Genomic DNA, 22,355 nt, shown 5'->3' with positions numbered 1-22,355 from the left:
AAAAATATATATATATATATATATATATATATATATACACACACACACACACACACACACACACATATACACACATATATATACACACACATATATATACACACACATATGACTCATCTCATGTAAGGTCACACATATATACACATATATATACACACACATATGTATGACTCATGTAAAGTCAGTTTTCTAATGTTTTAAAATGTCTGGCTTTGATTGAAGTCCAGCTGGCTTTCCCATCTCAATAAAACAAAGCAGAACTGCAGCTGCTTTGAGTAATGGAAGGAGGTTAGATTAACCGAGACTAAGTAGGCAGGAGGAAAGTGAATCCTCCATATTTGCTGAGAAGAAACTGCTGTGTTTACAGATAGTAACAGTGTTTGTTGTGACAGTGTGAAAGATGTTTTGTGTGTCTTTTTAGCTTTCCCTGAACCCCAGTTTTTTTTTCTTTTCCCATGGAAGCATATCTGCACTTGGGGACTGGATAAATTTAATGGAAGCCAGGGTGTACTGATATTAAGATTGATATTTGTGGGCTGGGGTTATAGCTCAGTGGTAGACTGCTTTCCTGGCATGTATGAGGCACTGGGTTTGATTCTCAGCATCACATATAAATAAATAAAATAAAGGTACATCAACAACTGAAAAATATATAAAAAAAAGATTGATATTTGTGTAACATGGGTCAGAACTTGGTCTGTGGTTTCACTTGAGAACATGGCCTTTGGGTTTTTTTTTTTTTTTTTGGTAGGGGGTAGAGGGTGGAATCCAGAGCAATTCTACCACAGAGCCACGGTCCCATATACTTTTTTTTGAAGATGGGCTTACTAAAGTTGTGAAGGTTGACTTTGAAATTGTGATCCTTTTGCTTCAGCATCCCAAGTAGATGAGATTACAGGCTACTCATCTTTGGACCTTTATAAAAAAAAATTTTTAAAAAAGGATTTTTTTTTAAAAGTTGTTGATGGACATTTATTTATTTATTTACTTATATGTGGTGCTGAGAATTGAACATGTTAGGTGAGCACTCTACCACTGAGCCACAACCCCAACCCCTTGCTTTGGATTTTTAAAGATAGTTTTGCCACACCAGATTTATCTTAACTTTTTTTCAAATATTTAGTGAGTTTAATTTGCTAATTAATACATATACCGATGAAATTGGCAATAAAAAAGACTGTCCCCATTTTACAGATGATGGGAATGGGGAATGTGTTAGACATATGGCAAACCATGAATGAAAAATTGTTTGGTACTTTGATATCTGTTTTCTACCTCTTTCCTGCTGTTTTCTGAAGGCCAGTTGTTAACTTGCTTCTCTTCTGGTGTCAACTTTGAGTACTGGTGTGTTTCATCAGCAGGAAAAAAGACTGAGTAAAGCTGAAAAGTAACAATGGATTTTATGATAACAAATACACCAGAACTTAATCCTCCAGTGTTGCTCTCCTTTAGAGTGATGTGGGTTGTGAGGGTTAGAGGAGGCATCATTTAAGGGATAGGGCCATTTTCCGAAGTAGTAGCTCACCTCTGGAATTGTTTTCAGAGATATTTTTTGCTTTAAATTCCAAATGACATGGTTAATCAATCTTGTCACCTGACTTGTCTTCAGATGAATTAACCTTTTTTTTTTTTTTTAGAAGTGGACATAACAGATTTCTGGAGTGTGGTGAACATGGGTTTTAGTTCTGAGTCTACCGCTTAGTAGTCATAAGATCTTGAGTAAGTTACTTCACCCCTTAGCAGCAGTTTTCTACTGCATAAAGTGGGAATACTTAAAAAGACAGTTAAATGGGGCGTTACATATGAAAACTCTTGGGACACAGGAATGCAATAAATGTTTGTTTCCTTCTCAAAGAATAAGGAGTTGCTATTAATTCAGAAGAACGTGACAGTCTCTAAAGGGAAGTTGTTATACCTTTTCTCAAATAGGTCGATTCTCTTTTGCATGTTTATAAATTAATACTCTGACCTGCTTATCCTGCCTCTTGCCTTTTTCTTTATTTTCTGTCTTTTTCTAAGTGAAGCTGTGTTGCAGAGGCTGTCTGCTAGTCTCTTGTGGAGTAAGCCTTTTTGTTTTGGAGAGCTAATTCTTACAATGGTCATGTATTCCTGAGAATTTTTCTCTGGCGCCTCTACTGGTGCCCAGATCATGCTCTGTAGCACAGGCATCTCTAACTCCTGGATTTGGTGTCAATTTGGAGACCTGTCCTTGTGGAGCTAATCTTTTCTAAGCAAGGATGAATACTTTATCCTTCTCTGAGTCGGCATTAAGCTGCAAGCCTTAGTCTTCTACAGCAGAGAGCATCATATTTTAATTATATGTGGTTTAAAGAGAGGATGTCCTACCCTTTTCTTCATTTACTTTTACCAGGAGTTTCAGTACTATGTAGGGAAAGAGGCAAATAGTCTCATTCAGGTGAGACTTTGGGTAACCCCTGATTTCTAGCACCAAAAATAACTGAGTTTAGGGGGCTGGGGATGTGGCTCAAGCGGTAGCGCGCTCGCCTGGCATGCGTGTGGCCCGGGTTCGATCCTCAGGACCACATACAAACAAAGATGTTGTGTCCGCCGATAACTAAAAAATAAATATTAAAACTCTCTCTCTCTCTAAAAAAAAAAAAATAACTGAGTTTGGGACAAAAACCTTATCAAAGATTCTATCTGTTTAGATGCATGTGGAGACCTCATGGAGTATTCCTAGGTTGTGAGGAGTTTATAACTGGGTTCTCATTTATGTAGTTTTCTACCCTGGTTATAGGGAGAATCCAGCAGCAACAGAACATCCTTCAGCCCAGTCTTGTAGTTCCTTCGGGTTCCACCAGGAAGCTCATAGACAAGGATGTGATCCTGCTGGTTGACTGGCTGTGTCTGTCCTTATTCTCCTAATATTGCCCTTGGACTTGGTGATAAAAAGGAAGTGGCGTAGACAATGGACAAGTAACATTCTATTCCAAAACCTTGGGGTTCAGGGGGAAAGAGCTCTGTGCATATATCTGGGCAATTGGAAAATACCAGTCTTAGGAATGCTGCTGAAGTGCTTTGAGTCGTTCATGACATCCACCAGGTTTCTTGGTGATCTCATTTGTGAAATGGGAATGCCTTCATTGATATTTTCCATGGGAAAGGTGAACAATTCCAGGATAGAGGGATTGCCCAGATGTGAGACTTTTTGTGCCTGTACCAGGGAAGTCCAGGGAAAACTGAGACAAATTGGTCATCCTATCCATGACCATTATACAAATTAATGAACTTGATCACTATGCACTATTGGATCAATCCTTTTGAGCTCATCTAAGCAAGTGTTTCCTTTTTCAATTTTTTAGTTGTAAATGGACATAATGCCTTTATTTATTTATTTGTATGTGGTGCTGAGGATTGAACCCAGTGCCTCACACATCCTAGGGCAAATGCTGTATCACTAATAACCCCAGCCCCTAATCAAGTGTTTCTTAAGCTTTTGCTCATTATCATTTTTTCAGACCCCCCCCACCCCGCAATTGCCTATCCCTCCATGAAATTTTACTACCAAAGATATGCTGTGTATTTGTGTATTGTGGCCCTTTTGATGGCCACACACTATTATGATATCTAATATTTTTTTCTACCAAGAATCAATTTTTACTATCTTCATTATGATATCCTATATTATTTCTCTAACATAATCATCAAGGCCTTTTTTTCACCTAGAAATAACTCTCATTGTAAGCTTTTTCAGTGCTTCAAATAGCAAACTAGTGAAAGCAGAGGAATGTTATCTATACTTTTTAACCTACCTTATATGTCAGTTGGTATTATTCCTCATTTTATAGATGAAGAAACAGATTTAGTGAGATTAAGTGATTTGTCAAGGTTAAAAATCTTGCTGCAGGGCTGGGGTTTTGGCTCGGTGGTACGTGCGAGGCCCTGGGTTCGATCGTCACATAAAAAAATAAATAAATAAAATAAAGATATTGTGCTCAACTACAACAACAACAAAAAAAGCTTGCTGCAGTCAGAATTTAAACCTAGCTATGGCTCCAAAGTTCTTTCCATTGCATGGTGTACCACTCCATGAGTGCTCCTATATTTCCACGCTGTGAAATTTCATCATTAGCAGGATATTTGACCACTTCGCTCACTTTTCTTTTTTCTTTCTTTTTTTTTGGTACCAGGGATTGAACACACAGGCACTTAACCACTGAGTTACATTCCCTATTTTATTTTTTGAGACAAAATTTCACTAGGAGGCTGGCTTTGAACCTGTGATTCTCTTGCCTCAGCCTTCCAAACTGCTGGATTATAGGCATGCGCCACTACACCCAGCTCACTCACTTTTCTTGAGGCACTAGTAGGTGCCAGACCCTGTGGAAGATGTTGGGAGATACTAATTCAAAAGAGAATCCCTGATGTTGAAGAGATGACTGTGTTTTCAAGAGTGGAGATACCTTGGGGCTAGTGCCTTTGTCACCCTTTGCTGTCTGGGCCTTTTTGTTAGATGGCTAGTGTAGCTAAGGGTTGTCATGGAAAGGATTAAGCTGCTTGCCTTTAGGAGGGTCAAAGCTGTGAGTTTTCCCCTGCTTGTTCCATTTTCCAACTTGCTGAGTTGTTTGTAATCAGAGTACGTTTTCTACAGGGTAAAACCAAAAAGGTCTGGTAAACTTAGCTTTTGGATGTTTGTGATTATTTGTATGTGTATTATTGTGTATTATGTGTATTATTAAGAGTGACGCTTATCTTTGCATATTGATGTTCCTAATAATTCAAAATAAAAGTTTTCTCTTTCTGGAGTTATTCTTTAAACACTAAAGCTGTGAAGGGAGTCAGAGAAGAAATGAAATGAGAATGGAGGGGGGAGAGATGATTTTTACTCTTTAAAGAGGCTGGAATTGCCCTCAGTTGAACTGAGGGGCACTGTACTTTTTTTTTTTTTCCTGAGGTGCTGGGGATTGAACCCAATGCCTCGTGTATGCTAGGCAAGTGCTCTACCACTGAGCCAAAACCTAGGCCCAAGGAGGGGTATGTTTCTGGGGCTGCTTGATGGCCCTGTTGTGACTGAGAAGTTCTTGATTATGCCTTTTTAAAAATATGTTTATTTTTTTAATGTGGTGCTGAGGATCGAACCCAGTGCTTCACATGTGCTAGGCAAGCACTCTACCACTTGAGCCACAACCCCAGTTCCTTGATTATGCCTTTTAATTACCACTTTTTATCATTATAGGCAGAGAACTATCAGCATTCGGTGAACTGATCTCCACATACAGACACTTTTCTCTCCACAAATAATTTGCCCTTTCTGTCTTGTGAGGGGAAATAATGATAGAAACTGGAAGAAGAATCTGAGGTGCATACAAAAAAATTCTGGTATGGAAGACTGATGCCAGTGGATTTTTTTTTTTTTGTGGTCCTGGGGTTTGAACTCAGGGGTGTTCTACCACTGAGTAATATCCTCAGCCCATTTTATTTTATTTTTTATTTTTTTTAGTATTCTAAATTTTTCTTTTTTAATTAATTTTTAAATTTATATATGACGGCAAAATGCATTACATTTCTTATTACACATATAGAGCACAACTTTTCATATCTCTGGTTGTATACAAAGTATATTCACACCAATTTGTGTCTTCATACATGTACTTTGGATAATAATGTGCATCACATTCCACCATCATTTCTAACCCCATGCCTCTTCTCTTCCCTTCCCTTCCCAGCCCCCTTTTTATTTTGAAATAAGAGTCTCACTAGGCTGCTGAGGTTGTCCTTGAACCTGCTATCCTCCTGTCTCAGCCTTCTGAGTTGCTGGGATTACAGGAATGGAACATTGTATCTGGCTTTCCAGTGAACTTGTTAAGTTTTTTATTTTGGAGGTGGGGGTACTGAGCCACATCCCAAGCCTTTTAAAAAATATTTTATTTAGAGACAGGGTTTCACCGAATTGCTTAGGGCCTTGCTAAGTTGCTTAGGCTATCTTTGAACTTGCGATCCTCCTGCCTCAGCCTCCCAAGCCTCTGGGATTTCAGGCTTGTGCTATGACCTGGCCTCCAGTGAACTTTTAAACAGATTTTTTTCTTTTAAACTTTGGGGATAGTCTCATGCTTAAATGTTTCTAATTTCTGTGAGGCTCCTAAGGCGGCAGCAGCTGTCTGACCAAGTCCTAGAAAATGAGCAGGCTTTAGTCCAATAGAAGTAACAAAGTAGGACAATCAATACTGACAGTATTGATTGGTCATGCTTCAAGTCCAGTGGGTAGTAGGTATTGGAAGCTTTAGGGGCAGCTTTTCAGCAAGGTATTTAAGGTTGACTTCATGCTTACTACCCTCCCAGTCTCATACTCATGGGGAGTTGATTTTGACTGTATTTATGAAGTGAAGTCTCCATCCTCAGGCCCAGCTGCTACAAGGTGCTTTGTGGCTGGAAGAGATCATCATAGAAGTCTTTATTCCTTCCAAACATTAGAACTGGGTATGGTTCTGCACCAAGGAATGGCTGTTTATAATTTTTTGAGTGAAAAGTCAGGAGAATACCCTTATAATTTGTTCACTGCCTCAGTTTTGCATTTGATGGATTATTATTATTTTTTTTTAAAAGAGAGAGAGAATTTTAATATTTATTTTTTAGTTTTCGGCGGACACAACATCTTTCTTTGTATGTGGTGCTGAGGATCGAACCCGGGCCACACGCATGCCAGGCGAGCGCACTACCTCTTGAGCCACATCCCCAGCCCGGATTATTATTTTTTTAACCGATGTCAAAACTAAGTCACTAAGAAGTGAAGGGCACCCATATTAGTGAGACTTTATTGTTAGAGTTAGATACAAGATAGCGGGCTCACAGAAGATGGATGTAAAAGTTGTTAGAATTGTTTAAAGTGATGTAAAGAAACAAGATGCTTTTTGCAGCTAGAAATCACTAGGGGAATGCTGGATGCAGCGGTGCAAGTTTGTAATCCCAGCTACTTGGCAGGGTTGAAATAGGAGGATTGCAACAATGTTTGAGGTTAGCCTGGGCAATTTAGTGAGTCTTTGTCTTAAAAAAAAAATAGGGCTGGGGATGTAGGTCAGTGTTATAACACCTCTGGGTTCAATCCCTAGTAATGGAGTGGCAGGGTGGGCTCCCGTGGAGGCATCTCCAGGGTAGGCAGAGCAGCCCTGCTTTCCTATTTTCAAGATGCAAAACTTATGTTGAAGTGTCTTTCTTTTCTTCTTCTTTTTTTTTTTTAAATTTTTTTAGTTGTAGATAGACACAATACCTTTATTTATTTATTTTTATGTAGTGTTGGGGATTGAACCCAGTGCCTCATGTGTGCTAGGCAAGTGCTCTACCACTCTGAAGTGTCTTTCTTTTTGCTCTTACCTCAGGGGATTTGATGTCTTTTAAAACATTAGAAACAAAGAAATAATACTCAGGCCAAATAACTATTTTTTTTTTTTGTAAAAAAAAAAATGGGGCCATATGTACAAGTGGATCTTATCTGGTGACTCAAGCAAACCTTGAATACATCTCTAAAGAAAAAGAATGAATATATGTCAGCCCGGTTTAAAAACACTTTGGAGCCAAACTCACTTGGGTTCATCTCTTGCTAACTACTTTCTAGCTCTCAGATTGTAAGGCTTATTTTCTCTGAGCCTTAATTTCATGATTTAGAGAACAGGAATACCTATTTTTGTATCTGTCTTAAGAATTAATTGAGAGAATATATGTGGAAAGTGCTTCCTCTAGCACAATGTAAGTGCTTGCTGTTATCAGTAGTGAATAGCATGGAACATTGTAGCTTTCCTGTCATCTTCTACTTGGGTCAGTTCTTACCTTGCCTGGGTTCTCTCTAATGGGTATGTAAGCTAGCAGGCTCTGTTTCCTGGATAGTGACTGATACGGGGGTTTTATTGGAACAGGGATGGCTGGTTCAGAGCCTGCATGGGACCCTCTGATACTGAGTAATTCTCCTTGTCTCTCTTTTCTGTTCTTTAGCCGGTTGGAAAGCACTTGGATCATTAGGGGAACTTTCACTTCTGTTCCAGATTTCCTCTGATTTGTACGCCCATTTCTTCTGGTTCTTGTGCAAGATCAGGGAGGCACAGATATACTGAAATGGGTTTTATGTGAAAGTTGACTTTCTCTTTAAGAGAAACTGGTGCAGTGGGAATGGGGGTGGGGAAAAAGTCCCTGAAGCCTATCCCATTACACTAATCTCAAACTGAGTTTTTACAAATCTGAGCACCATAACTATAGCCTTTACATATACCTTATTCCTTTGAATGAAACAAAAATGTAGAAGTTCATTATTTTGTGGGAATGCCCATCTGATTTGGTAAAAAGTAGAAATTAGAGTGTTTTCAAAGAAATACCATTGTCTTATTAATTTTTTTATAAGCTCTTTAATATATTTCTTGGTCTTATTACTTCTGTGCTGTGTTTGTAGTCACTTTTTCCTATTTCCCACTTCAGATTCCTCTAGGACAGTGTATATAAACTGCCACTTTAGGTCTTCCTATATTCGGTGCTTAATACTCTTAGGCTTGGAAGACTTCTTTGGTACCCGCTAGTTCCTGAGCTACATCCCCAGCCCTTTTTATTTTGAGAGTCTTTGTCTTAAAAAAAAAAAATAGGGCTGGGGATGTAGGTCAGTTGCTAAGACTGTCCTCAAACTTGCAATCCTCCTGCCTCAGTCTCCCGAGTCACTGGGATTATAGGTTTGTTCCAATGCCCAGCTTGAATACATTTTAAAAGTGTCAGATTATCTTGGTGTTCCAAAGCCTATAGCAGCATGTCCCTTTTCTGCCACTTTAATTATATTCTGTATTGTTACTCACGTGTCCCCTTTATTCCTGATAACTGTTACATGTGGTCCTCTTAAGCGTGCTTCATGTTTGTGTCTCTGCCAATTCTTTTGCCCACAGGATTCTCATTTTGTACCCTACTTTTTGCCACATCTACCTTCTTGAGTGAACCTTGATACCTACTATGTCTCCATAGCAACACCTTGATTATAGAATTCAGCACACTGTATTCTGGTTAGTTGTCTTGTATTATATGAGCAGCTCAAGGACATGGGCTATGTTTTATTATGGGTTCCCTAGCATAAAGTAGGATATAATATAGATACCATAAATTCATGAAAAAATGAGAAATGGTAATAATTCTGTTGAAATCTTACTTTTTCCCTGAAGTATTCCTTGATCCCTAGCCATAGTGAATTTAGCATGAGAGCCCTTCATATCGGAAGCAATTGAATGCCTTAGAATATATCTTATGCTCTTAACTAGATTAGAAGTTCTTGGAAGACAGAGATGGCATACCTCTTTTCTCATTGGGTACCCATTCCCTAGCACAGTTCTTGGCATGGAGAGGGTGTTTGGTAAGTGCTTGTAAATGCAAGAGTCCTGCTATTTGGTTAGCTTATGTACCTGCCAGTTGTTCAGCCTCCTCTGTCACTCACTGGCCTTTGGGTCTCCAACTCAGATGTTTTCAGGGCTAGTGGTGAACATAGAGTGTAAAGTAACAGGAAATGGTAGACCTGTGTCAAACTTAAGTGCTCAGTTGCTTCATGGGGGGCATCTGTTACTAAGCCTGTCATTGTCCTGAGTGAACATGGCTCTAGTGGCCTTGTAATTTCTTATTATAAGAGAAGCCAAAAATCTAGATTTTTGTGAGATACTCAGGGATAACCAAAGCATGTTTATGGCCCAGATTAGACTTATAGACTACCCATTTGCAACCTAGAATTTTACATATTTGAGTTCCTTGTGGAAGATAAAGAGATATAACCTGAAAGTTTTTGAGGGAGTTTTGGCAAAAGTTTGGCTCTGGTTGAGTGTAGAACATCATCTAAGGACTGTGCTTCATTCTGTTCTCCCTTGTTTTTCACTGGTCTGTGAAAAGTGACTTTTTGTCCCTAGAAAGATGGGGAACCTAGGATTTCTGTGCATTTTATCCTTCTTCCTAGTCTCTGCTGAGGTAGATTTGGTGGTTGTTACTGTTTCTGGTTACTCACAGCAACGTGGTGGTCAGGTTGATATAGCATAAGCTCCCAAACATCATTCCTGTTAATATCATCTCTGAGACAGAGCTCTGCGTGAACAAATGCAACTGAAAGGGCAATATATTATATAAAATTACCATCCATATGTGGCCAGCCAGAGATTATAGCAGTATAATAACTAGAAGGGAGTCTGTACCTCCACAGAACCTTTTGCTCTCCCATTCTTTGGCTCTCTCATTCTTTTCTTAGTCCCAAAGTGCCCCCAGCAGTGCTTATTTGCTTGGCCTTACCTTCCAGGTCTGAGAGCATTGTCACCAGTGGAATTCCCATCTGAGTCAGAAACTAGCCAACTAGAGTATCTCTGGAAGAACATATGAGAAACTGAAAACAGACTTTCTCTGGTGAGAGGTTTGGGAAGAAATGGGGGATGAGGGAGACTGATTTTTCACTGATGTACCTTTTCAAATTTGAACCATGATTATTATTATTATTATTATTATTATTATTATTTTGATTCTGAGGATTGAACCCAGGGCTTCACAAACGCTGTATTTTATTTAGAGACAGGGTCTCACAGAGTTGCTTCGTGCCTTGCCATTGCTGAGGCTGGCTTTGAATTTGCAGTTCTATTGTCTCAGCCTCCTGAGCCATTGGGATTATAGGTGTGTGCCACCGCACCCTGATTATTATTATTATTATTATTATTATTATTATTATTTTTATGGTACTGGGGATTGAACCCAGGGCCTTGTGCATGCAAAGCAAACACTCTACCAACTGAGCTATGTCCCCAGCCCTCATTATTATTTTTTTAACATACTTGTACTGATCTGTGTATGGTCTCCTCTTTAGATTTCACTGTGTCCTCATTTTACTCCTCTGAGGTGTTAGTTTCTCTGTAAATACCTTCCCTCAGTCACTAGATTGCTTCTCAGAGGTGACAGCTTTGCCTCGCCATTTCCATGAAGAGTCTAAGGGTTTCTTGCCAGGGGTCTTTGGAATAATTATCAGCCCTAACGTACATTCAAACAGTTTCACTGTTTTCAAACTATACTATTTACAAAGGGCTTTCAAATACAGTATTTTTTTTTTAAATTTATTTTTTAGTTGTAGTTGGACCCAATACCTTTATTTATTTATTTTTATGTGGTGCTGAGGATCAAACCCAGGGCCTTGCAAGTGCTAGGCGAGCGCTCTACCACTGAGCCATAATCCCAGCCCCATCAAATATAGTGTTTTATCTTATCCTCACAACATCTCTATTTTATATTAATAAATCAAGGGTTGAAGAGTCTAAATGACTCTCTTAGGATCATACAGATAGCCGGGGTAGGGTTGTGACTAATCAAGGTAGCCTTACCTTATATTCTTGCTCCTTTCTCTTAATTCTTTTGGCAGGAAGGTAGTCTTCTCTGTTTGATTTTTTTTTTTTTTTTAAATTTCTGGGTTTTAGAGAGGTTTTAGTTGGAATAGAAATGGAGCTCCTATGTTGTCTCTTTTCTCTTTTGGGTTGAGCCCACCACTTTTTGGTACTCTAAATTACATAAGCCTATCTTCTCTGGAAAAACGACAAAAACAAACCGAGGGATCAATAATAGGTTTCTCTGTTTTCTAGATGGGCTAAAGCTAACGCTCCATTGGGCAATATCTTTTAGGGGAGTTTGAATTAACAATCTGGTTTCCTATTCTTTGCTGAGAATTATTGCTGCTATTAGGCAGAGGGCTTTGTTTCCAGGTTACAAATCTTTTTAGCAAAGAAGTAAGTGTGGAATAGAATTGGAAGGACTCATGTAGTCCTTGGATATAATTTAATGCTCTATGTCCCAGAGAGTAAACATTGTAAAGTGTGCAAGATGGGTTTGGATTAATATCCTGACAACATATGGCTTGGCATGTAGGGCATTCCTTAGAGACCCTCTTCACCACACACAGCCTGCCTTTGCCGGGTGGCCCCTTCCCATAGGTCTTCCCAGCAGCTGTTGTGCACCTGGGTGAATTATCAGCTTCCCTAGGTTTAAAAAGATTTTTTTTAGACTGGTGAAAGTTCTCATTACAGGATATAGACAACCTTGTGAGACAATGTGTTTTAGTCCTACTTGGTTTTCCCTGAGTTTGTCCAGGGTATTCACCTCTCAGAGGAGCACTAGCTGAGCCTCATTCCTATTACTTTGGCTATAACATTGAAAATTGCTGGGATTATGGGTCAGTGGTGGAGTGCTTGCCTGGCATTTGTGAGGCAGTGGGTTCAATCCTTAGCACCACATAAAAATAAATAAGATAAAGGTATTGTGTCTATCTACAACTAAAAAATATTTAAAAAAAAGAAAAAAAAAGAAAATCACTTTCCCCTTTATAACTCTGCTGTCCCTGAGGTCAAGGGTATAGAAGGTCTCTGAAAACTTCAGGGAAGCAGTGGTACCATGGAGGGAAGGCTCATTTGCTTCTCAAGACTAGGCAGAAAGCTAAGACTTTTTACCTTTGCAATGTGTACTTGAATCAGAATTTAGAAGTCTTCAAGGAGCAGTCTGTGCATTACTGACACATCTCTGAGTTGCGGAGGCTCTTTTTCAATCTCTGAAGAAAACTTGAGCATGTAGAGGTTGTATTCCATTCTTTCCTTTCCCACCCCTGACCTGTGCTGTGCCAGAGAGAGCTATAGATATACTAGCTGTTGGCTTACTCAGGGCCTTCAGGTGGGCAGTTTTCTAGCCCTGGAAATGCAGCTGGTTTACCCAGATTTAAGTTCCAGGAGATTTCTCAGAAACTAGAATTAAGAACCCATCAAGGCATACTTCCAGTTAACTAACTCACTCTAAGGACCATGACTACCAAGATGATTGTGTGGATGGGAAAGAACATTCTGTCCTGTACAGAAGAGGCTAGGTGGGAAGCCATCTTATCAAGGCAAAAATGGTGGAAAAGTTTTGGGTATTAGCATCATCTGCACTCAAATTTAAGTACTAGCTGTGAGATTTCAGAAGCTTATTTAACCTCTCTGTTCCTGTTTCTTCCTTCAGAAGCTAATTTAGCCTCTCTATACCTATTGCCTCCTGGGTTTTCAGATGTAGTGATAATAATACATCTAATATATGTAAGCACTCAATAAATGTTTTGCTCTACTTGTTTTTCTCTTTCTTTCTTTTTCCTCTTCTCTCTATATTATCCTTCTAGGGCTGTATCTTTAACCTGACCAGAATATCCTTGTCATTCTGTAAGGGAACTAGGTATTAGAGATGCTAATTTTTATTTTCTAGGTTCCTCTGTATGTATTTTTTGCAGAAGATGATTCCCCCCCACTTTTTTTTTTTTTTTTTTTTGGTAGTATTAGGGATTAAACCCAGGGGTTCTTTACCACTAAGCCACACTCCCTTCCACTTTATTTTTTCAGAGAATGTCTTGCTAAATTGTCAAGACTGGTCCAAACTTGCAATCCTCCTACCTCAGCCTCCCATGTTGCTAGGTTTATAGGCATGTCACCATGCCTGGATAGACCACAGTCCTTCTTCTATCCCAGATAACAGATTCTAGCTCTCATCAGTGAATCCCAAGCCAGGGAGTCTTTCTGGTTTCCATTCAGTTTATAGTTATTTGCTGAGCCAAGTCTTGTTTATCCATGGGAATATGGTGGTGAATGAGACAGATGTGGTTTCTGACTTTAGTAACTCCTCTCTCAAACCCTATCCTCAGATAGGTTATTTCTGTGGGTGACTGGACTTGTTCATTCTGTGCTGCTTCATGTTAATTTCCTTCTCAGAGAGCAATCTTCTCCCTAGACCTAGGGGACAGTGCCTCTTTGTGCTTCATGGGCCTTGCCTTCTGGCTTGCCTACTCCCAAATGATGAGAGCAGCAAGCTGAGGATGAAGGAGAAAGCTCTTAGGGCCACTACTGCCTTGGCTACACATGTCCCAAGAGCCTGTGCTTGGCACTCCTGAATATTCCTTTTCTCCTTGCACACAGATTATAGTGTTCGCTAGTAATTTAAATTCAAATAACATTCTGCCCCTTCTCTGCCTTAAAAAAAAACAAAAACCTGTGTATTATAGGGTAGAGAACAAAGCAGGGCAGCCCTGGTCTCCTGGCAGGGTTTGTTTTATCATACGTGTTTTTTATGTAGCCTCACTGTGGGTTGCTTTTACTTTAATAGGGCTAACATGTAATTCAGGTATATTGATATTCTGCAGTAATAGAATCATGTCTTTCTCAATCTTGTTTGTCATAAATAGTGGGACAGGTAGATTCAGGGGCTGGAGGTGTCCTGACTTGCTTTCTGCTTTGGGTTCCACACTTCATTTTGGCCCCTGCTGGGCTCTGTATAAAGGAGTCCCTGTAGCCAGGATGATGATTTCTCAGCTTCAAAATAGGGGCCTAAGATAGCTTTCTGTTCCCTGCTCCTGTGCCTATTGCCAATTTTGCTGGCATTTGCCAAGAGATGTGTGTGGGGAAGAAGGCAGAATGGCTCTCTGGGAACCATTTATTTGAAAATTCCCAATGGAGAAATACATTTTCCTTTCCTCCTCCTCTTTCAGCGGTGTGTGACATTGTGATTTGGTACTGCTTGTACCTCTGCATACTGAGACCTGTGTATGACTCCTTCAGCCCTGTTGGAGTTTTCAACAATAAATTATTTGTTAATTGGTGTTTCCTCAAAATCCTGTCACCTTCCTGGGAGGGTGGGGAAATGTGCTAACAATTAGGGACCTAGTGGAGCCTGTTTCTGGCACTGAGACCATCAAAGGCATGGTGGTTAAGCCAGATGAACCACATATCCTACTGCTGCTGGGACCGGGCATTTGTTGCAGTTGAATTTAGTGTTAAGAGTCACGCTAGAAGCTTGGTTGGAAAGGAGAAAGCACTGTATAATTATTGCTTATGAACCAGTTAAACCTATCAGCCAACAGATGTCAAGTGCAGGAAAAAAGCATAATAATGTTATTATAATGGCATAATAGTTATCATTATAATAATCATCTGGCATAGTTTTTGATAAGAGGCAGATCCTGAAATGAGTGTAGGGGGAAGGGTTAACCCTGAACTGTAGCACAATGAATGGGTGCTATGCTTTGCATAGATGCTGGTGTTTCAGGTATGGAGGTGCTACCCTCTCTACATAGCTAAAAGAGCTATGGAGTCTTCAGCTGGTATTATCTACCGTGTAGGTGCTTTCTTTCTGATGGTATGATGGAGCACACCATCTGTCAGTTCAAGGTGCTCAGACTGCAGGATTATCATACCAGTGTCCAAAGACTTCTGGGAAAGGTAGAGACTTCATTTCTGTGGGCTCATTTAGAATTTCTAGGAAATTCAGTCTTATTTTTTTTTAATTTTTATTGTTGGTTGTTCAAAACATTATATAGTTCTTGATATATCATATTTCACATGGAAATTCAGTCTTATCCCTCTGTGAACTGTGATTTGTGTACCTAGGAAGTGGTAGTTCATGTCAGTTACATCCATTTGTATGAGAAAAGAGGAGAAAAGAGGCTTTGGATTCAGGGAGACCTGGGTTTGACAACTGCCTGGCCATTTGATAACTATTGAAGAAGTTGCTTAACCTAGCTGAGCATCAGCTACCTGTGCATGTGCTCATCCATTTCTTGTTTGCTTTTAACTGACCTATCTTTAAAGTACCTGTCACTATGCTCAGCATTATGTGATGCTCAGTAAATTCTTTTGCTTCTCCTCATCCTGCCTCCACTGCCTATTCTAAAGAATAGAAGGGCATGGAGAAGGTCCTCTTGCTTCCGTAGGGGAGAATTTTGTCCTCAATTAGAGCTTTAAGTGAACTTCTTCAGGTACTGATGTTGTTTCTGTGAGCCATGATCTGTAGACCAACTCTGAAGCTGCCTCATCAGGGGAGACTTTGATATTTAATATTTGGGTACATCTCTTCTTTATCCAAGGAGTAAAAAAAAGAGGATTTAAAATCTCTTCAGGGAGCAGTACACCTACTTCTGTCTCAGACCCCTGTGGCCTCCTTCCCCTTTATCCTTTGGGTGGGTCATTTGGGAGCAATGTGTACCTTGGGGATCATTCATTCCTTGCATGGGCGGCTGGTTGTTTGGCTCTGTGTCTTTAACTGGGTAAGTTTTGTGTTTCTAACTAGGCCTTTGCTGTGGACTTTTATTTTGGAAGCCTGGCGCACTCAGACAAGGTGATATCTTTTTAAACTATTTTTGGCAGTTGGCCAGCTTGTCACTATGGCTACCACCTGCCGGAAGAATGACTGGACATAGAAAGTAACTTCTGTGAGAATTTTGGGAAAGAGGAAGGGAGAAGGGGAAAGAATAATTTGGCTTAAGGTCACATAGGGAGAACAGCTTCTCGAAGTAGAACCATTTGATTTGGACAGAGCTTCATTTCCTTTCTCTCTGAAACTTTGTTCTTCCAATCAACAAATGTATATAGAACAGCTATTACATTCCAGATACTATGCTAGGCCCTGAAATACAGTCGTCTTTTCCTTCTTACAGTGCATTGATGAATATAGACATTAATAAAATTATAATCATGCACATAAATATAAAATTACAATTATAGTAAGTGTATTAAAATAAAGGAATGAAGTACCATGAGAATATTTGATAGGGATTTTACTTGGTCCTGGGGCCAAGAGGATATGAACAAGACTTCCTGGAGGAAGTAATGTTTGAGTTAAATTGTGAAGAACAAGCAAATATTTATTGAGCAAGATGACGTAAGGTTGAAGAGTGTTTCAGGCTGAAGGCCCAGCTCTGCAAAGGCTCCAGGGGCTCAGTGGGAGTGGGGATCTCTAAGAGGAACTGAAACTGTTGGAGCATAGAGAATGAGAGAAGATAGGTTGCAAGATGAGGTTGGGGGGGATTGGCGGGGCAGGCCTGGTCAACCCAGGCAAGGCATTTTGTATTTACCTGGGGAACAGGGATATCTTTAAAGGATTGTTTGTGGTTTAGGTGGTGAGATAATTGAATTTGCATCATGGTCAACTCTCTTGGATAGTACATTGGGTGGATTTTAATGAGGGAGTAAGAATGAAGATCAGAAAAAGAACATTTCTGTAATTACTTGTCAGCTAAATGGACTTCAGACTAAAGACTGAAGGTGCNCCCCCCCCCCCCCCCAACCTTAGCATTACTGTTTGGTTGATATGGCTATTGCCCACCACTACAGGGACTCCTCTAGACATTCCAGCCACAGGAACTTCAGGGACAGAAATAGACCAATGGGGTTGCATGGCAGATCTCAAGAAAAAATGATTTATCGCAGACTGACTGACAGATGAGCAGAACAATGGGCAGAAGAATGGGAACATCCTGATCATCTGTTCAACAGCACAATGGACATAATATAAAAAGAAGGTGATTACTCACTGTATTAAGGTGATGTCAAGAAGTGGACCAGGAAGAATTGAGTTACAGGTCAAGTGGTACAGTAATGCCTACGTCTTGAAAAAGAACATCAGCAGTAGCAGCAATCACTACAGGCAGCAGAGTCCTGTCAACCCAGACCTGGTTACATTAGGTATCTTTGCTTCAGATGACCATCTTGAATAGTTATTTCTTTTTTTTTTTTTTTTAAATTTTTTTTTTGTAATTGTGTATGGACAGAATGCCTTCATTTTATTTGTTTATTTTTATGTGGTACTGAGGATCAAACCCAGTACCTCACACATGCTAAGCAAGTGCTCTGCTACTGAGCTATAGTCCCAGCCCTGAATAGTTATTTCTTATGCTATTATTATTATTATTATTATTATTTGGTACTGAGGATTGAACTCAGGGGCACTCGACCACTGAGCTACATCCCTAGCCCAATTTTGTAAATTATTTAGACACAGGGTCTCACTGAGTTGCTTAGGACCTTGCTAAATTGCAGAGGCTGGCTTTGAACTCGCAATCCTCCTGTCTCAACCTCCAGAGCTGCTGGGCTTACAGGCATGCACCACCATGCCCGGCTGTTAGTAATACTATTTTTTATCATGATTTTTAAAATAAAGGATGCTCAGGGAACAGAAATACTTACATATCCTTAAAGAGAGAGAGAGAGAGAGGGGTATTAAGATGTAGGATGCCGTAATAACGAATACTTAAAATATGGAAGCAACTTGTGAACTGAGTAATGGGTGGAGGCTGGAGTTTGGAGGTGCATTGCCATGAGAGGAACTTTAAGGGTGATTCTGTTGGGGGCTTAGGAGAAGAGAAGAGCTGTAGAGATAATTTTGATTTTCTTGGAGATTACCTAAGACAAACATTGATAGAAATGTGGATGGTAGTGTTATCAGAATCTTAGGCCAGAGGTCTGACTCTGTGAGTGCCAGTAAACCTGATCCCTTCCTCCCTGCCTGCCTTAATATCTTCTTTCCTATACTCTCTTTTTGCCTTCTGTGTTCTGGCCACAGTGAACCTCTTTTCTGCTCCTTGAGTAGAGAGTCTTTGTTCCAACTGTACCTTCTTCTTGGGATACTTTTCTTTCATCTTAATTGGCTTCTTATTCATTCACATTTCAGATCCATTATTATTTACAAGAAGGGCCTTCCCTTTCATCTAGCATAAAGTGACTACTTAAGTTATGATCATAACATAACTATTTGTCTTAGTCCATTTTCTGTTGCTATAACAAAATACCTGAGACTAGGTAGTTTGTAAAGAATAGAAGTTTTATTTGGTTTATGGTTTTGGAGTCTGGGAAGTCTAGGAACATGGTGCTAGCATCTGCTTGGCTTCTGGTGAGGGCCCCACGCTACCTCAACTCATGGCAGAAGGTATAAGGGCACACAAGCAAGTAGACTTGTACAGAGAAGAGAGGGCAAAGGGAGCCATCACCTCTCAATACCATTACAGTGGGGACCAAGTTTCAACATGAGTTTTGGCTGGAACAAATCATATACAAACCATCACTATCTGATATTTTTCTTGTTTGATTGCTCCTTGTTGACTGTGTTTTTCCTCTACTTGAGTATAAGTTCCATGAGCAGAGGTACTCTGTCTCTCCTGTATATAGTTGTATTCCTAGTGCTAGGAACAGTACTTGGCATATAGTAGATGATTAAACATTTGTTGAATGAATGAGCTTGTGAATGAGAATGTGTTCTTTTATTACTTAGAACTTGGGTGCACAGGTGTTCATATTCATATTGCTTTGTTTCTTAAATAAATGTAATCAAAATGATTTTCTTTCCTGTTCATTATTTATTAAGTGCTCTCCCCCAGCCCCACCCCTCTAGTATTTGGGAAATTCTGAGGAGAGGCTGTTTTTCCCTTGCTTCATTTTATGTAGCTCTTTTTCTTCTTGGCATTTTGTTATTGGAAAGAGGAGTTTGTAGTTGCTGGGCTTTAAGCATTGATTTTTAGGTTTTCTGTTATAAGGAGGCAAGTTTTAATGCATTTGCTTGGAATAAAACAAACACAAAAGCTCACCAGGACATGGCAAATTTATCTCACTTTGTTTTTCTACCAACAGTTTTTGCAATACTATCAAAGTTCTTATACACGGTCATTAGCCAAGAATTGACAAATTGACAATGGCCAGATGGAAACAAATTCACAAAATATGAATGGGTGGCAAGGTGAGACATGAGGGGACAGTACTTCTTTTTTGACAGTGACCTGTTTTTTTCATGACAAATATTGGCCGTGTGAGACAGACCCTGGACCTGCTAAACTAGTCTCTTTTTGACAGGGCCAGTAATCTTGGGAACCATAGAGACTGAAGGTGGTGCTGCTTAGTGCTGTTGTGGCCACCTGGCAAGGCCAAGGCAATCCTTTTTCTTCCCTTTGCTAGGGAAGTGCTCTAAGCTCCCTGGAGGAAGTAGGAGGTGGTATTCTAGCCACTTTTGCAAATATCTGTGTCCTAAATGTTACTGGCACTCAAAACCCTGGTCTTTAGAACATAAAACCCCAGGGATACAGAGGAGCAAGAGAGAATATCTGGAGCAAGGTTAGACAACAGGGCCATTGGTTTGATTTTCTGAAAAGGTTGTTTTTCGAGACACCACTCATTTCTGTGTTTCCCATCTATCATTGAAGACTGCCTTCTCCTTTTCTTTTTCTCAAAGCACTTAGTTCCCCTAACCTGACTGAGTTATTGTTGACTTGTCACTACTTATAAGTCTTTCAAGTGAATAACATCAGGCAGCATCCCTGTTAACTCTCTCCTTTGCTTATTTCCCTTCTTTGAAAGACTTAGCTTTGGGGGTGACTGACAATACCTGGCCACTCTTGCTTCTACTCTATACTGGATCTTTATTGCTGTAGTTAGGTTGACCATCCTCTGTCCATCTGGAATAATCTTTAGCTTATGTTTAAACATATCTAGAAGTCTACTTGTAATGAAGCTCCCCTGCTCTTTTTTATGCCAAAATTTCAGTTGTGATCTACCAAGACAAAAAGCTTCTGGGCCCCAAAAGTAGAGTTTTGGAAGAGCATCAAGTGGCTTTCTTAAATAACTTTCTATGAATGTAAAAATCATTATTTAGCCTCCTCTCACCTCCCCTCTTTAGTCTTTTCTATGCTAAATGATGATTCCTATTCCTTTAATCTTTTCTCACATGCTGTGTTTCCTGGCCCCTATGTTGTTCCTGCAATTTCTCTTCAAAGAGTATTTTCTTTTAGAAAATTTCATAGCTGTCTTCTGGTCAGGTGGTAGGTAGTATGTTTTGTTCCATCTCTTCCAGGCTATTATTATTATTATTATTATTATTATTATTATTAGTGATAGTTGAAAGACGGTTGGGGTGGATAAGATGTACTATTACACTCTTCTACTCCATTTGTGTATCATTTATGATTCCATGCCATGTAAAGGCACATCAGCCAGACTCCAAAACTTGAGATGCTTCTGACCAGGGGGTTGATGGCCCAAGTTTTGATAATGCCTAATTAGGCTTCCTATTTAAAACAACTTAAAAAAAAATCTATCTATTTATTTATTTATTTTGTAGTCATGGATAATAACTTTATTTATTTATTTATTTTTATGTGGTGCTGAGGATTGAACTCAGGGCCTTGCATGTGCAAGGCGAGTGCTCTACTGCTGAGCCATAACCCACCCCTAAAACAAATTTTTTTAGTTGGGTTTTTTTGTCATTATTAAAAAGTGAACAGACTTGCATCAAATTTTGGCTTGCATTGGTTTCCTCTTTACTTAAATATTGAGTGAGAACTTCTTCACAATCAGCTGCAATCTTTATGTTCACAAGGATTTGGTGGATCAGGCCTTCCAGTTCTGGACCCTTATCCTTCACCTATATATTGGATGGGATAGTAGGCTGCTATGGGAACAGCTTTGGGATATGCCTCCTACACATGCACACATAAACACAATTCCAAGGACTAGGTACTTCTTTGAGAAGAACTTATCCTGTTTCTTGCAAATGCCCTCCATTGCAACAAAATTTGGAGGCTTTCAGAGAGAATTAGTGACTTTTTTTCCCCCCAAGCAGGCTTAAAGTTCTTAAACTTCAAAAAATCTGACACTCAGAGACTTGGCTTTGAAATAAGACAAATTGCAAACCTAGTACAGTAAGACTCTTTCTCTCCTTGATCTTTTTCCGTTCTCTCTCTCTCAATTTATTTTAACTTCCCCTTTCATAGTCTTACCTTTCAGAAACTTGATTCAGGCCTTCCTTGCCAGCTCCTGGCAGGAGAAGCAGCAGGGCTTCTAGCCCTAATTTATGGTTTACATTTCTTCTCCATTCCCTTGCTTTGCTGCCCTAGTTCTTTACCTCCCAGCATCCTGCTGGTCATTCCCCCATCAGTAAGAACAGTGTTGTAGAGTGACATGCAGGTTTAGATTTTGATGGCGTCAGTGCTAGTCTAGTGATCTGGGTAGAATTTGGGAACCTGTTTTGTGCATATGCTGCTAAATGAGGAGATCTCTCCAGCTTAGTACCATCTTTCTTGCTGCCCCCACCCCTGCCCTCCAGGAACCCTGTTGCCAGGGAAAATGGAGAATTCTTTATCATGATTAATTCTGGAGTATTATCCTATGAAGTTACAAAATAGCATTTCAGAGCAAGATGTCAAGAAATCTCCCTAAAGTTCCCATGGAACAAGTTGACCTTTCAATTACATTTTTCAACATCATTGGAGACCCATTTGAAGAAAATTCAAGCAACAATTAAGACTAAGCAAAGAAAACTAATTTAGAGCCAGAATATTTAAGAAGCATAAAAAATCAGAACTTGCAGGTACATATTAAACAGGAGTTGAGCTTTGTTCTCGTAGTACTTTTTCCTTCCCTTTTTTGCATTATTTTTGGTTTTCTCTCCCAGACTTGAGGATTTCCATTATTTGCCTGGTGGTGGAATGAGGATCCTGTTGGTGACAGCCTGCTGAGATTTAGGCAGGTATAGGGAGTAGTGGGTGGGCTGCCTTTGGTACTGCTAAATCTGGGAATTTGGGTTCATCTGGGGAATGGGTAAGC

General features: G+C 39.7%; 1 protein-coding gene and 1 non-coding gene across 3 annotated transcripts in view; one reads left to right on the top strand and one right to left on the bottom strand.

Moving 5' to 3' along the window:
- Sil1 (SIL1 nucleotide exchange factor) overlaps positions 1-22,355 on the top strand; it is a 257,124-nt gene that overhangs the window by 241 nt on the left and 234,528 nt on the right. Inside the window, exon 2 of one of the 2 annotated variants that reach the window (XM_048811630.1) lies at positions 10,253-10,356. The exons of the other annotated variant lie outside the window; for it this stretch is intronic. The gene's annotated coding sequence lies outside the window, so the exon portion shown is untranslated. The remainder of the gene's footprint in view (positions 1-10,252; positions 10,357-22,355) is intronic. 2 annotated transcript variants of the gene reach the window in all.
- On the bottom strand, positions 10,678-10,746 carry Trnaa-ugc. Its single transcript has one exon. It is a non-coding gene; the product is annotated as a tRNA-Ala (tRNA).

The sequence above is a fragment of the Marmota marmota genome, unplaced genomic scaffold (assembly GCF_001458135.2).
Source record: "Marmota marmota marmota unplaced genomic scaffold, marMar, whole genome shotgun sequence".
In the NCBI taxonomy this organism is placed as follows: domain Eukaryota; kingdom Metazoa; phylum Chordata; class Mammalia; order Rodentia; family Sciuridae; genus Marmota; species Marmota marmota.
Note: the sequence above shows the minus strand (reverse complement) of the source record. Positions and strands in the feature narration are given on the sequence as shown.